The sequence below is a fragment of the Gopherus evgoodei genome, chromosome 6 (genome assembly GCF_007399415.2).
Source record: "Gopherus evgoodei ecotype Sinaloan lineage chromosome 6, rGopEvg1_v1.p, whole genome shotgun sequence".
Classification (NCBI taxonomy): domain Eukaryota; kingdom Metazoa; phylum Chordata; order Testudines; family Testudinidae; genus Gopherus; species Gopherus evgoodei.
The window spans coordinates 56,472,410-56,485,078 of record NC_044327.1 but is presented as its reverse complement, the minus strand read 5'-3'; the positions used below and the strand labels follow the sequence as shown (position 1 = coordinate 56,485,078).

The window sequence follows — 12,669 nt, the reverse complement described above, 5'->3', positions numbered from 1 at the left end:
ACAGACGTGGTACTGCAGTGCTACACAGCAGCATTCATTTGCTTTGCAAGGTAGCAGAGACGGTTACCATCCCTATTGCACCGTCTGCCATGCCGTTGTATATTGGCAATGAGGTGATGGTTATCAGTCGTTCTGTACCATCTGCTGCTGTCATGGGTGCTCCTGGCTGGCCTCGATGAGGTCGGCCGGAGGTGCATGGACAAAAATGGGAATGACTCCCTGGGTCATTCCCTTCTTTATGTTTTGTCTAAAAATAGAGTCAGTCCTGCCTAGAATATGGGGCAAGTGTACTAGAGAACCAGAGAGCACAGTCGCTCCATGTCAGAGCTCCACAATCCCGCAGAAATGATGAGCTGCATGCCATTCTAGGGGGTGTCCCTGCAACAACCCCACCCGTTGCTTCCCTCCTCCCCCAACCCCCCTGGGCTACCATGGCAGTGTCCCCCCACTTGCATGACGAAGTAATAAAAAATGCAAGAAGAAGAAACACTGACTTTTTAGTGAGATAAAATGAGGGGGAGGAAGCCTCCAGCTGCTATGATAGTCCAGGCAATACAGAATCTTTTCTTTAGACATGAAAGGGGGGCGGGGGCTGATGGAGCTCAGCCTCCAGTTGCTATGATGAAGACGGTTACCAGGCATTCTGTACCATCTGCCGGGAATGACCAGGAGTCATTTCCATTTTTACCCAGGCCAACCAGGAGCACTCACGGCCTGATGATGACAATGGATAGCAGTCACATTGTACCGTCTGCCACCAGGAAGGGGATGCTGGTGTTCAGCGCTGCAGCACCCCATCTACCAGCAGCATGCAGTAGACATAGGGTGACATTGAAAAAAGGCAAGAAACATTTTTTTCCCCTTTTCTTTCGGGGGGGAAAGGGTGTAAATTGACAACATATACCCTGAAACACCCGGGAAAATGTTTTTGACCCTTCACGCACTGGGAGCTCAGCCAAGAATGCAAATGCTTTTTGGAGACTGCGGGAAATGTGGGATAGCTGGAGTCCTCAGTACCCCCTCCCTCCCTCCATGAGCATCCATTTGATTCTTTGGCTTTCCGTTACACTTGTCACACAGCACTGTGCTATGGCCTCTGTCTATCATAGCCTGGAGATTTTTTCAAATGCTTTGTCATTTCGTCTTCTGTAATGGAGCTCTGATAGAACAGATACATTTTGTTTGTATGTTTCCCCATAGAGCAATCAGATCCAGTATCTCCCGTACGGTCCATGCTGGAGCTCTTTTTGTATTTGGAACTGCATCGCCACCCGTGCTGATCAGAGCTCCATGCTGGACAAACAGGAAATGAAATTCAAAAGTTCGTGGGGCTTTTCCTGTCTACCTGGCCAGTGCATCCGAGTTCAGATTGCTTTCCAGAGCGGTCACAATGGTGCACTGTGGGATACTGCCCGGAGGCCAATACCGTCGACTTGTGGCCACACTAACCCTAATCCGACATGGCAATACCGATTTCAGCGCTACTCCTCTCATCGAGGAGTACAGAAATCGATTTAAAGAGCCCTTTATATCGATATAAAGGGCTTAGTTGTGTGGACTGGTACAGGGTTAAATCGGTTTAACGCTGCTAAATTTGGTTTAAACACATAGTGTAGACCAGGCCTAAGTCTGCTGTTGTCATAATAGCATAGCAGAACCTCAGAGTTACGAACAACCTCCATTCCCATTTAACACAGTACTGTGTTGTATTTGCCTTTAAAAAACAACAACAACAACAACACTCTGTTGGTGCCTGATTGCATACAGTGCTTCTGATTCCAAATGAGATGCGTCGTTGACTACTCAATTCGTAACTGTGATGTTCCTAACTCTGAGGTTCTACTGTATCCTCTACTACACCAGTTTCATCTGTCCATGTCAGTTTCTCACAAAGGTATCTCTGACTTTTTCCATGCTGTCTGTTACATATGAGATGGGCCCCTGCCCCGTAAAGCCATTACCCCTCTGCAAGTCCCATCTTTACATGACACCTGGGAGGGTGGGGGGGTAATCAGCAAATGTAAGGTGGCCAGGTTAATAGGAAGATGGAAATGGTTGGCATTTTATCTATAACATTTTTGCAATTATATAATTGTGTGTGGTGTTTTTCTCCTCTCCATGTGGCACTTATCTTTTTCAATTGGAAACTCTGGGGGGCATGGACTGCCTCCTCAGATGATTTCGCAGTGTCTAGCACAACAGCGCTTGCTCCTACTGGGCCTCTGTATGCAATTGTATATATATCATAAAGACTTACAAAGTATCACACTGCTGAAAGGAGAAAATGATTAAAAAAAGACAGCTGTGCAGAAATAAAGTGGGACAGGGGACATAAGAGAAACAAGGTTTGCACAAAAATTCTATTCATATCTGTGGGGGTTATATCAGTGAGGGTAAAGAGAGATGGCCCGAACTCTGTAGCCCAGCTCATAGACTAACTAAAAGAATTAATTTGTCCCTCTCTCTGGCACTGATGGGGTTTTCCCTAGACCAGGGGTTCTCAAACTGAGAGTTGGGACTCCCAGGGGGTTATCACCTGTGGGATCATGAGCTTTCAGCCTCCACCCTAAATCCCGCTTTGCCTCCAGCATTTATAATAGTGTTAAATATATAAAAAAGTGTTCTTAATTTATTGGGGGAGGGGGGGGTCACGCTCAGAGGCTTGCTATGTGAAAGGGGTCACCACTACAAAAGTTTGAGAACCACTGTCCTAGATGATCCTAGAGAAATTTTGGATCCCAGCTACTCCTGTTTTCCCAGGAGGTGGCCAAGAGTGCCTCACTTCATGTAGGTCTAGTAAGGTACTTACAACTACTTTTCTCTGATGTGGACCTAGCTATAGCAATTTAACATTCTGTAACCTCCAGATTGGGCTGCTGCAGTGCACCCTACATGGAACTACCTTTAAAGACTCTTTTGATGCTGCAGAATACAGCTTGGTAGTGGTGGCCACAGGAAGCGTATTACAATATTTCTCCAAAAATTGTACTGACTTCCTATTTGCATTCGTGACTTGTTTCTAAGTGCAATAAAGGAGTTGACAGTGATCTATAAAGTCCTAAATGGTTTGGGTCAAGGCTACCTGAGGAGCCCCCTCACTTCCCTTTTTCCTATGTGCCACCATAAACCACAATCAGGAGACCAGGCATTCTCAATGGTAGATCACTGGCTCTAAAATTTACTTCCCTCTCACTGCTTAGACAGATCCTGGATGCTGACCTTCAGGTCTCTGTTCAAGGCCAATCCCTTTGCCTGAGGTGGGAGTGATTACAGAGTAGAAAGGATATAGTCTATGTTGTGGGGCTGGAGTCTTTTTCTTTATTAACACTGACAGTTCTTTATTAGCTTTAAATATTTCATATGCAGCTGGAGACCAAGATCAACTATGCATTGGAGGTAATTTAGCAAAGGGCTTTGGTAGAGTCACGAGAGTCCTGCTAGTAAGTGATGGGAGTGATGTAAAACCTAACAGAGAGGGCTAGAGTGATGAGAAAACTGATTAAGACCAACGAGTGTTGCAGAAAACTAGAGGAAACAGAGTAAGGAAAAAAGGAAAAGGGAAAGCAAGGGGGAGAGAGGGTAAAAGAGGGAAATGAGAATAGAATGATAACCATGCAGAAGAAGGAACAAGGGAGGCACAGGAGAAGAGTGAAAAAGGGATCGTGGGGTCAAGGGAATGAAGGGCAAACAAAAACGGGCAAGAGAAGAAAATCCATCCTACCAGAGCCTCCCACCTCATCACTCTAACCCAGAATCTATTAATGGATCAGGAAATAAAGAAGAGGTTCAAAGAGCATGCAATCACCTCAATTCACATTTACATTTAATAAAGAGGTCTACAAAAAACTTTCACTTTGAAAACTGACCTCACCACATTGCTTATTTCATTCTTACCTCTCACTGAATATTGTGTTTTTTCCATTGGGAACTGAACACTATTAAAAATCTGGCTACTTCATGTAGATACATAAATAGGAGCAGAACTCTTTTGAAAAAGTGTTTGGGTTTTTTTAGTTTTGTTGTTTGTTTTTTGCAGGGGGAGGAAAGGCTGAATATTTTGGAAAAACCATACCACCACTTTTTTATAGCAAAATGCCTGAAGACCAATACAAAGTCTACTCTCTTTCTTTCAATACACTTTGGAATCCAGGTTTGGAATTCATATAAATTACTACCTCTTCCTTTCCTGCAGCAGATATAATCAAACTCTTTCTAAGATATACATTTCAACTTTAGAAAGTACATATATGCTTGAAAATATGGTTGCTTGCATGCAAAGATTAGATATAATATAACTATATCAATGGCGATCTGATGACGTATTACTCTAAAGAAGGCTCCAGCCAAGAAGAGTAAACCCAGGAGACTCATTGTGGCAAACTTCATAAACATATGTATTTTAAAAATAGATACAAAAAATATGAGGCAGGAAAAAGAATGTGAGTATAGCAGAGGAATATTGATCTGGATTGCTACCATTGAGAGTTTTCTCTTAATTCTAAAAGTTGACAGGATGTAGTTCTGTTGCTGCTTCTTAGACATTGTTCAGCTAGTTAGCCCCAGAACACACAAGAAAAATATACGTTTGTATATACAATATGAAGTAGAACATGTACCAATGAATTACAGCCTAGCACACACCCACATGCATCTTGTTAATTCAGCTGACATTTTATTAGTTATTTCTCACCTTCTTTGTATTAAATTTTCCATCTGCTGTACTTTTCCTGCAGACAAGCACCCACAATCCTCCTTCGCTTTTCTTACTGAACTTAAATGCATGCAAGTGTAAAGTAACAGGTGACGGAAAAAGGGCTAGTGCAACAGGCCCCAATGTGGTGCCCGCACAGGCATCTAAATGCGACCGTGTCCTGGCTGGCGGTCGCGCATCTGCCGAAATGCCACTGAAATTCAGCGGCGACAGCTCTCAATGACACCGCTTGCCATCATCAAGAGGCGTCGCCGCTGAAATGCCGCCGAAATTTGGCGGCATTTCAGCGGATGCTTAACCGCCACCACAGTCCCTCGTTGGGAACCGCTGGGCTAGTTACCCATAGTTAATTATCAGTTATAATTATATAATGCCATCTATTTATTGACTTGAAAACACTGATTTTTTTTTCAGTTCCAATCCAGTCTCCCTTTCTACTGCAACATCAAAGATTAAAGCCTTAAGCCAGCACAGCACGTAAGCACATGCTTAACTTTAAGTATTTGTGTAGTCCCATTGAATTCATCAGAACAACGGAGTGCAATAGGGCAGGCATTTAGCATAAAAAATATATTGGCTTGCTTGGTGGCAGTCTAACTATTTTAAAAAATATCCTGTTTCTTGCGTAAGACTTGAGAATTTCTTTTCCCCAGCTCTGATATGTTAATTATAGAGAGAATCAAAACCTGAAATTTCCATTTCATAGGGCATTCCAATATTTTGACATCTGTTTTCTTGATATTGAAATTTTGGGTGGAATGAGAAGTTAAAAAAAATTCAAGTAGGAAATGTCAAAACAGTTTTCATTGTTTTGACAGTCCCAAATTGAAACATTTCAGTTGTTTGTTGACCTGGAACAAAACCTTTAGTTTCAGAGCAACTTTTTAACTGCTGTGTCTGTCTGAGCCTTGCAGTGCATCATGAGATTTGTAGTTTCAAGTTCCTCATGTCTTCATTCTCCCCATGTGCTCAGCAGCTGGGCAGGACTACATCTCCCATGATGCACTACGGTGGCGCAGCAAACTGAGACACCATGAGCCTAATTTTCAAAGGTGTTGAGCATTCACACCACTGAATTTAATTGGAGTCTGGGGTTAGGCACCCAGAAGCAGAGGCCACTACAGAAAATGTTTGCCTTGAGGTACAATTGTATAGTCAATTTTATTTTACAGCTTCAGCGTTCTTTTCCCAGTTGATGGCTGGGGCTGTGACAATATCTGTCACAGAAACCATGAAATACAAGGATCCAGACTCTCCTCTTCCCTGAAGTAAATCAGGAGTAATGCCATAGACTTTTACCAGTTTTACACATGTGAGATCACAATCAGGCCCAAGGTGTTTTCCCCTCCTACTACCAAAAGCACCAGCCATGTGAAGTCAGAAAGACCCCCGGAATCTTACTGCTACTCAGTGATGAGCAGAATTCAACAAGAGTGGAAGGAGTGGCATGAAAACCAAAAGGTAGGCAGCTGGGTGCCATTTTAGAATTGTGGATTGGGACAGTACTCTAAGAGCGGAGTCCTCCTATCCCAGTTCCAGCAGTCACTTCTTTCCCTTCTTGGCAGTCCCAGGCTTCGGTCCTCATTCCTGAGGTGGAAGCAGGAGGATCTCTCCAGTGTACATCCCACAAGAAGTGTGACTGTGTTCATACACTTTAATGGGAGTTATATGCACAATTATGATATGCCAGAACAGCTCTGATTGAATGACAGATCTGTGAAAGATTGGATTTTTAATACTCATTTAGTGCTCAAACCCGCAAAAGAGTGGTGTGATACTGAGCACCCTTTAATTTCCACTGACATGAGAGGCAAGTGAAGGCACTCCTTAAACAGAAGTTATGAGCCCAATGTAGAAATTACTGGCTAAAACTCTGTGCCCTCAGTTATGCAGGTGGTCAGACTAGATGATAACAATGGTCCCTTCTGGCCTTAAAGTCAATGGATTTTTGAATCCACATCTTGCAGAACTGGGCCCTAATGGAGTTAAAGTGGGTATTGCCTAAATTAACTCCAGACTACTCCATTGAGGTCAGTGAAGTCCATCACTTGGGAGTTTAAAGACTCTTATCATCCATCCATATTATTTTGACTTTTGCTAAAATAGCCACTTACATGAAAAGAGTATCAGAGGGGTAGCTGTGTTAGTCTGGATCTGTAAAAAGCAACAAAGAGTCCTGTGGCACCTTATAGGCTAACAAATGTATTGGAGCATAAGCTTTCGTGGGTGAATACCCACTTCATCAGACGCATGAAAAGAATAGTTACAGTGGATTGCTTGATGTGACAGACTGTAACGGACAACTTTCTGAACACCAAGCCACTACAAGTTGTAAATAGTATTAGCCATTATACAGTGTCCAACTGAGATGTAATGGCATCTCAAAGACTAGTCCTGTTGACCGCACAAGTACATTTAGATTAGGCAGACCCCGATCCTGCAACAAGCTCAGTGCAGTCAGACCCCTTGCATCACACAAAGCCCCAATGAAATCAGTGAGGATCAGCACAAGTGCAGGAATTTGTCCATATCAGTCTCTTCACAGGATTAGCACTAGGTGGGTTCTGGTATTCTAAGTGTATTAACAGCCTGATCCAAAGCCCACTGATGAATGAGTGTCTTTCTACTTACTTCAATGGGCATTAGCTAGGCCTTAAGTATCCTCACGAAAAAAATTACAACTTTGCTTCTTGTAAGGCTATGCCCCCACTGCGCACCTTAGAGCAGCACAGCTGTGCCGCTGTAAGATACACAGTGGAGCCACTTTTTGTAGGCAGGAGAGCGCTCTCCCATGGACAAAATAAACCACCCTCAACAAGGAGTGGTATCTTGGTCAGTAGATGCGCTGGCTACGCCGGTGCTTCTTGTGGGTAAAACTTTTGTCAATCAGAGCTTGGGGGGGAGTTTCCACACCCCTGACTGACAAAAAGTTTTACCAGAAAAAGTGCAGTGTACACATAGCCTTAGATAGCTCTTGCTTTACACAGCTTAGGGATTCTTGAAGTGGTTAGATTTCAGCATGTGCTGTAGTTACTGTTTGTCAAACTATTTTCCCTTAACTTTTTTTTTTAAATGTCTAAACCATTTTTAAAGGTGAGTGCAAGAGAGTGTTAAACTGGTACATTTAAAACTTGTTGAAATTTAAATCAAACTATTTTTTAAAATGTCATAGACAGCAATATTTAACACATACATAGCTCTTTACATCTTTAAACCACTGTATAAAGATTAAGTCATAAAAAAGGGCACAGTGTTGCTACACTGAGACTCAAGATATGTGAGGTATTTTTAAGTGTGTGAAGAATTGGTTTTGCAATGGAATTGCTGAAGAAGCCTTAACTGTAGCTGCTGGAACAGTCACTTTAATAAACCCTTGTTTATTTCTGTTGCAATTTTTTCTGGTAATAAAATTAAAATTACACATCAGTATATTATGAAAAAACAGAAGTAGAAATCAGTCTTGATATAGATACAGCATTGTTATCCAAGTAAAAATTAAGTTGTGTATATGTCAAATTATATTTCATTTATGTGGACTCTCAATTCTCTGCCCAAATAAACCCACAACAGACCAGTCACTAATTCAAGCCTCTAATAAAATGCAATTTGGCTTACACGCAAAGACTTCATTTTCCATTATGGTACATCAAGGCAGAAGTGAATACACATGCCTTGTGTTAAGATAACATTAATTCTTATTGTTATTTTGTTGCTTTTCCAAGTGCTTTGACTGGAATGGACATGTTATATTTTAACAGGTGGGTTGGCTGGCTGGCTGCTTGGCTGTAAACCAGCAACTGGAATCTGCACTGAATGGTATTGAACTGAATGTTTGTAAAGTTCATGGACACAGAGTGACTCAGACAGACTCAGATGCATGCACACACAGAGAGAAGACCACACACAATATACATTGCTAGCTTGCCTCTCCTTTCCCCTCTGTCCAGGGGTAGTTCAAGACTGACTTTTCTATCACATTTTCATGCCCACACAACCAAAAACCACATTTGTATTATATAATGCTCCTGTGAAGTCAATGTGATATGTACACAAAACGAATTTTCATGCACGGAGACATATATACAGATAATGATCTCTATATTTAAAAAGAACAGTGAAACTTGCAGTCAACAAGAAACTATACAGGAATTCTAAAACGGAACCACTGTGCATATGTATAATATCACATATGAACATAGAAATACTGTAGACCCACACAAAATCATAAACAGAAAACAAAGGTGTGAATATTGTAGCCATATTTTTCCATAAACTGTATTCATAGCTCTCCCTATCCTAGGGGTAGAAAAATACACAAGTATGAGTTAGGGATGCCGTATGAGACTAAACCTTGAGTACTGTAGCTTTTAATTTGTGTTGCAACTTCAAATGTTGCAATATTATGACTTATTTGTACATTTCAATGACTTAAATATATAAATTGTCTTTGTAGCATATGGTTGTGTGTACATGTTTTGTGTGGGTACATATGTATATGTAGTGTGTGGCTATAATATATATTTGTTTGTTTCACAGTTGTGTATTTAAATAGTTTCCTTGATTGTTGTTGCTTTTTTAAATTGTAAGTTACAAAAGGCAAACTGTAATAATTCCCTAGTAAACTAGACTGTTATTCGAGAATCCTACCTGGTCTAAAGTATTTGGATGTGTCCCTACTACATATAACTCTCTGCTAAAAATCCACATTAAACATAATTATCTGTACAGAAGTTATTAGCTTCATTTTCATGCTGTGACTTTATTTACATTTTTATTATTTATCGAAATCCAGTGTACTCCATATTGTCATTGCTTGTGGCTTGGAATATGAACTACATTGTTTTGAGTTACCCGTGGGCAACGGGGCAGTCAAGAAAACAAACAAGTAATTGTTGGTTTAGAGATGGATCATTTAAAGAGCGAGACCTCCAACAGACATTTTCACGCATTAGTATTTCAAAAAAATACTTCAGCTTGTATTGCCCACCAAGTTTCAGATGGGGCCACCTTTTACAGGGGCGAGTTCTACTATCCTCTTGGATTTTGAGCTCACAGAGCCTATACCCCGAGGGACAGACGCGCACACTTCATGCCCACCGAGAACTCAGCCTAGGTGGGAGCAGAGCTCACTGCACACCGTGCACACTCACCCTCCTTTTGTAGCTGCGGATTGCTTTACACGCCCCTGTAAGTCCTCCTGGTTTTTCCAACTTCTCAAGCAGCTACGTTCCTGGCTAGGGAATCAGAGAAAGTGCAGAGGCGCATGTTTGCTAGGCAGGAATTCGAGGATGGCTCCAGGGCCGGGCTCCTCCAGCCTCAAGCCTCTGGCAATTCATTGACCTGCTAAGCGAGCGAGGTGGAACAGCAGCGGGGGCTGGAGCAGCGCGGCCGGCGAGGCGGGGCAGAGTGTCGGGGGCGTGGCTCTGCTTCCTGACTGGCGGCCACTTGTACTAGTCGGCAGCGACCGCCGCCTCCCTCCCCCAGCTCCAGCCGCGGGCTCCGAAGGGGATGGGGAGGCGGGCTCGCGGGGGAAGCAGCAGGACAAAGAGCGGCTGGGAAGCAGCGCGTGTCTGGGACCCCTGGTGGCCAGCGAGCGGAGGCGCATCCGAGAGAAGTCGTCAGGTTAAAGCCTCCAGAAGGCAGAAAACCAAACCCTGCCTTGAAAGGACCTGCTGCTGCAGCATCTCCATCTCCGCCGAGCAAGCAATAAAAGGGCCAGGCACGTAAACAGATCAATGTATTATTTACACAAATCCATTTTGTAGCCTTTCAGGGGCTGGTTTGGCTAGCGGGTTTAGTTGTAAAGATGTGCAAGGAAAAGCAAGACATAAAGGGCCATCAGGCTATTCTGCAAAGAAACAAAACAAATACGTAACACGAAGCGGGGTGCGGTGGGTGGCAAGAGGATGTAAATGTTTTTTAAAGAGATTGATCTCTTACACCTGTGCAAGGAAACGAGCTTAGTAGCGCAGTTCTGCTCTGTAATGCAACTGTGCAAATTGTACCCTGGGGTTCTGCAGTCATTGTCTCTCAATACCCAGTCTTGCAGTAAAAACAAGTGAATATTTTTTTTTAACTCAGCCTGGCCTCTGAGAGTCAATTTGGGTTTTTTTCTTTTATTGCATCATCACTTGCAATAAAGCTTCTGCTAGTTAAATTATGCCCTAAAGTTGCATCTGTGCACTTCCACTGAATTCAAGCTAATTGGCCTCTAGTAAACAGTTTTGTGCATGATGCACAAGAAAGAAGAGATTCCAGTTTACTCCATTTTTTCTGTGTGGTTCTGCAGCATTAAGAGTAATAAAGTAATACAAACTTGTGTTACAGAGACGACTAAATACACCAAGGGAAGCACATCTGTTAAGTAAGAAGGTATTGTTTTTATAGTGTTAAATTTCACAGTGGAATTGCTCCTATAAATATTCTTCAGAGGGCTAGGAAGAGGAGGAGTGCCTGGGGAGGGATAAACTGGGATCTAGGAACACCTGTGGTCATGTACTTCCCTTTGTGACACAGCACAAGTCACTTAACATTTCCAGGTCTGGCCAGCGGGAATAACTCCTCACCCGGTGTGTTATGAAGACTAATGAATTCATGTTTGTAATGAAGCTTTTTCATTTTCAAAGTGCTAATTTATAACACAAATTGTAATCAAAGCAACCTGATTCATCAGAAGCTGGGATGAAGGAAGGGTTAGGAGAGAAGAAGAAGCGATGGAACGGATAAGACAGAGTCTGTCTGGGCAAAAATCACACTGGGTAAAAAAGCAACTAGAGCTTCCCCTGAGATCGTGCTTGGGGTGTGCTATAGACTGCCGGGATCTGATTTGGATATGGATAGAGACCTCTTTAATGTCTTTAATGAAGTAAACACAAAGGGGAAATGTGTGATTATGGGAGACTTCAACTTCCCGGATATAGACTGGAGGACGAGTGCTTGCAAGAATAATAGGGGTCAGATTTTTCTGGATGTGATAGCGGATGGATTTCTTCATCAAGTAGTTGAAGTACCTACGAGAGGGGATGCCATTTTAGATTTGGTTTTCGTGAGCAGTGAGGACCTTGTAGAAGAAATGGTGGTATGCGATAACCTTGGTTCGAGTGATCATGAGCTGATTCAGTTCAAACTAGATGGAAGGATAAACAAATGTAGATCTCGGATTAGGGTTTTCGATTTCTCGAGGGCTAATTTTAAAGAGTTAAGGAAATTAGTTAGGGAAGTGGATTGGACGGAGGAACTTGTGGATTTAAATGCGGAGGAGGCCTGGAATTACTTTAAGTCACAGCTGCGGAAATTGTCAGAAGCCTGCATCCCAAGAAAGGGGAAAAAAACCATGGGCAGGAGTTGTAGGCCAAGCTGGATGAGCAAGCAACTCAGAGAGGGGATTAGGAGAAAGCAGAAATCTTACAGGGAGTGGAAGAAAGGCGGGATTAGCAAGGGAAGCTACCTTGGTGAGGTCAGAACATGTAGGGATAAAGTGAGGAAGGCTAAAAGCTGCATGGAACTGGACCTTGCAAAGGGAATCAAAACCAATAGTAAAAGGTTCTACAGCCACATAAATAAGAAGAAAACAAAGAAAGAAGAAGTGGGGCCGCTATACACTGAGGATGGAATGGAGGTTAAGGACAACCTAGGCATGGCCCAATATCTAAACAAATACTTTGCCTCAGTTTTTAATAAGACTAGTGAGGAGTTTAGCAATGATGGAGGGATGATAAGCGGGAATGTGGATATGGAGGTGGATATTACCGCAACTGAGGTAGAGGCCAAACTTGAACAGCTTGATGGGACAAAATTGGAGGGCCCGGACAATCTCCATCCGAGGATATTAAAGGAACTGGCGCATGAAATTGTGAGCCCGCTAGCGAGAATTTTTAAGCAATCGATAAACTCGGGGGTTGTGATGTACGACTGGAGGATTGCTAACGTAGTCCCTATTTTTAAGAAAGGGAATAAAA

The 12,669-nt window shown here is 42.7% G+C and overlaps 1 protein-coding gene across 3 annotated transcripts in view; it reads right to left on the bottom strand.

Moving 5' to 3' along the window:
• MARCHF3 (membrane associated ring-CH-type finger 3) overlaps window positions 1-10,107 on the bottom strand; it is a 146,535-nt gene extending 136,428 nt beyond the window's left edge. For 2 of the 3 annotated variants that reach the window (XM_030566276.1, XM_030566275.1), the window contains exon 1: window positions 9,862-10,106. The gene's annotated coding sequence lies outside the window, so the exon portion shown is untranslated. Of the gene's footprint in view, window positions 1-9,861 lie in introns of all 3 variants that reach the window. The other variant, XM_030566277.1, reaches the window with a different exon arrangement.
• Window positions 10,108-12,669: the final 2,562 nt, after the last annotated feature.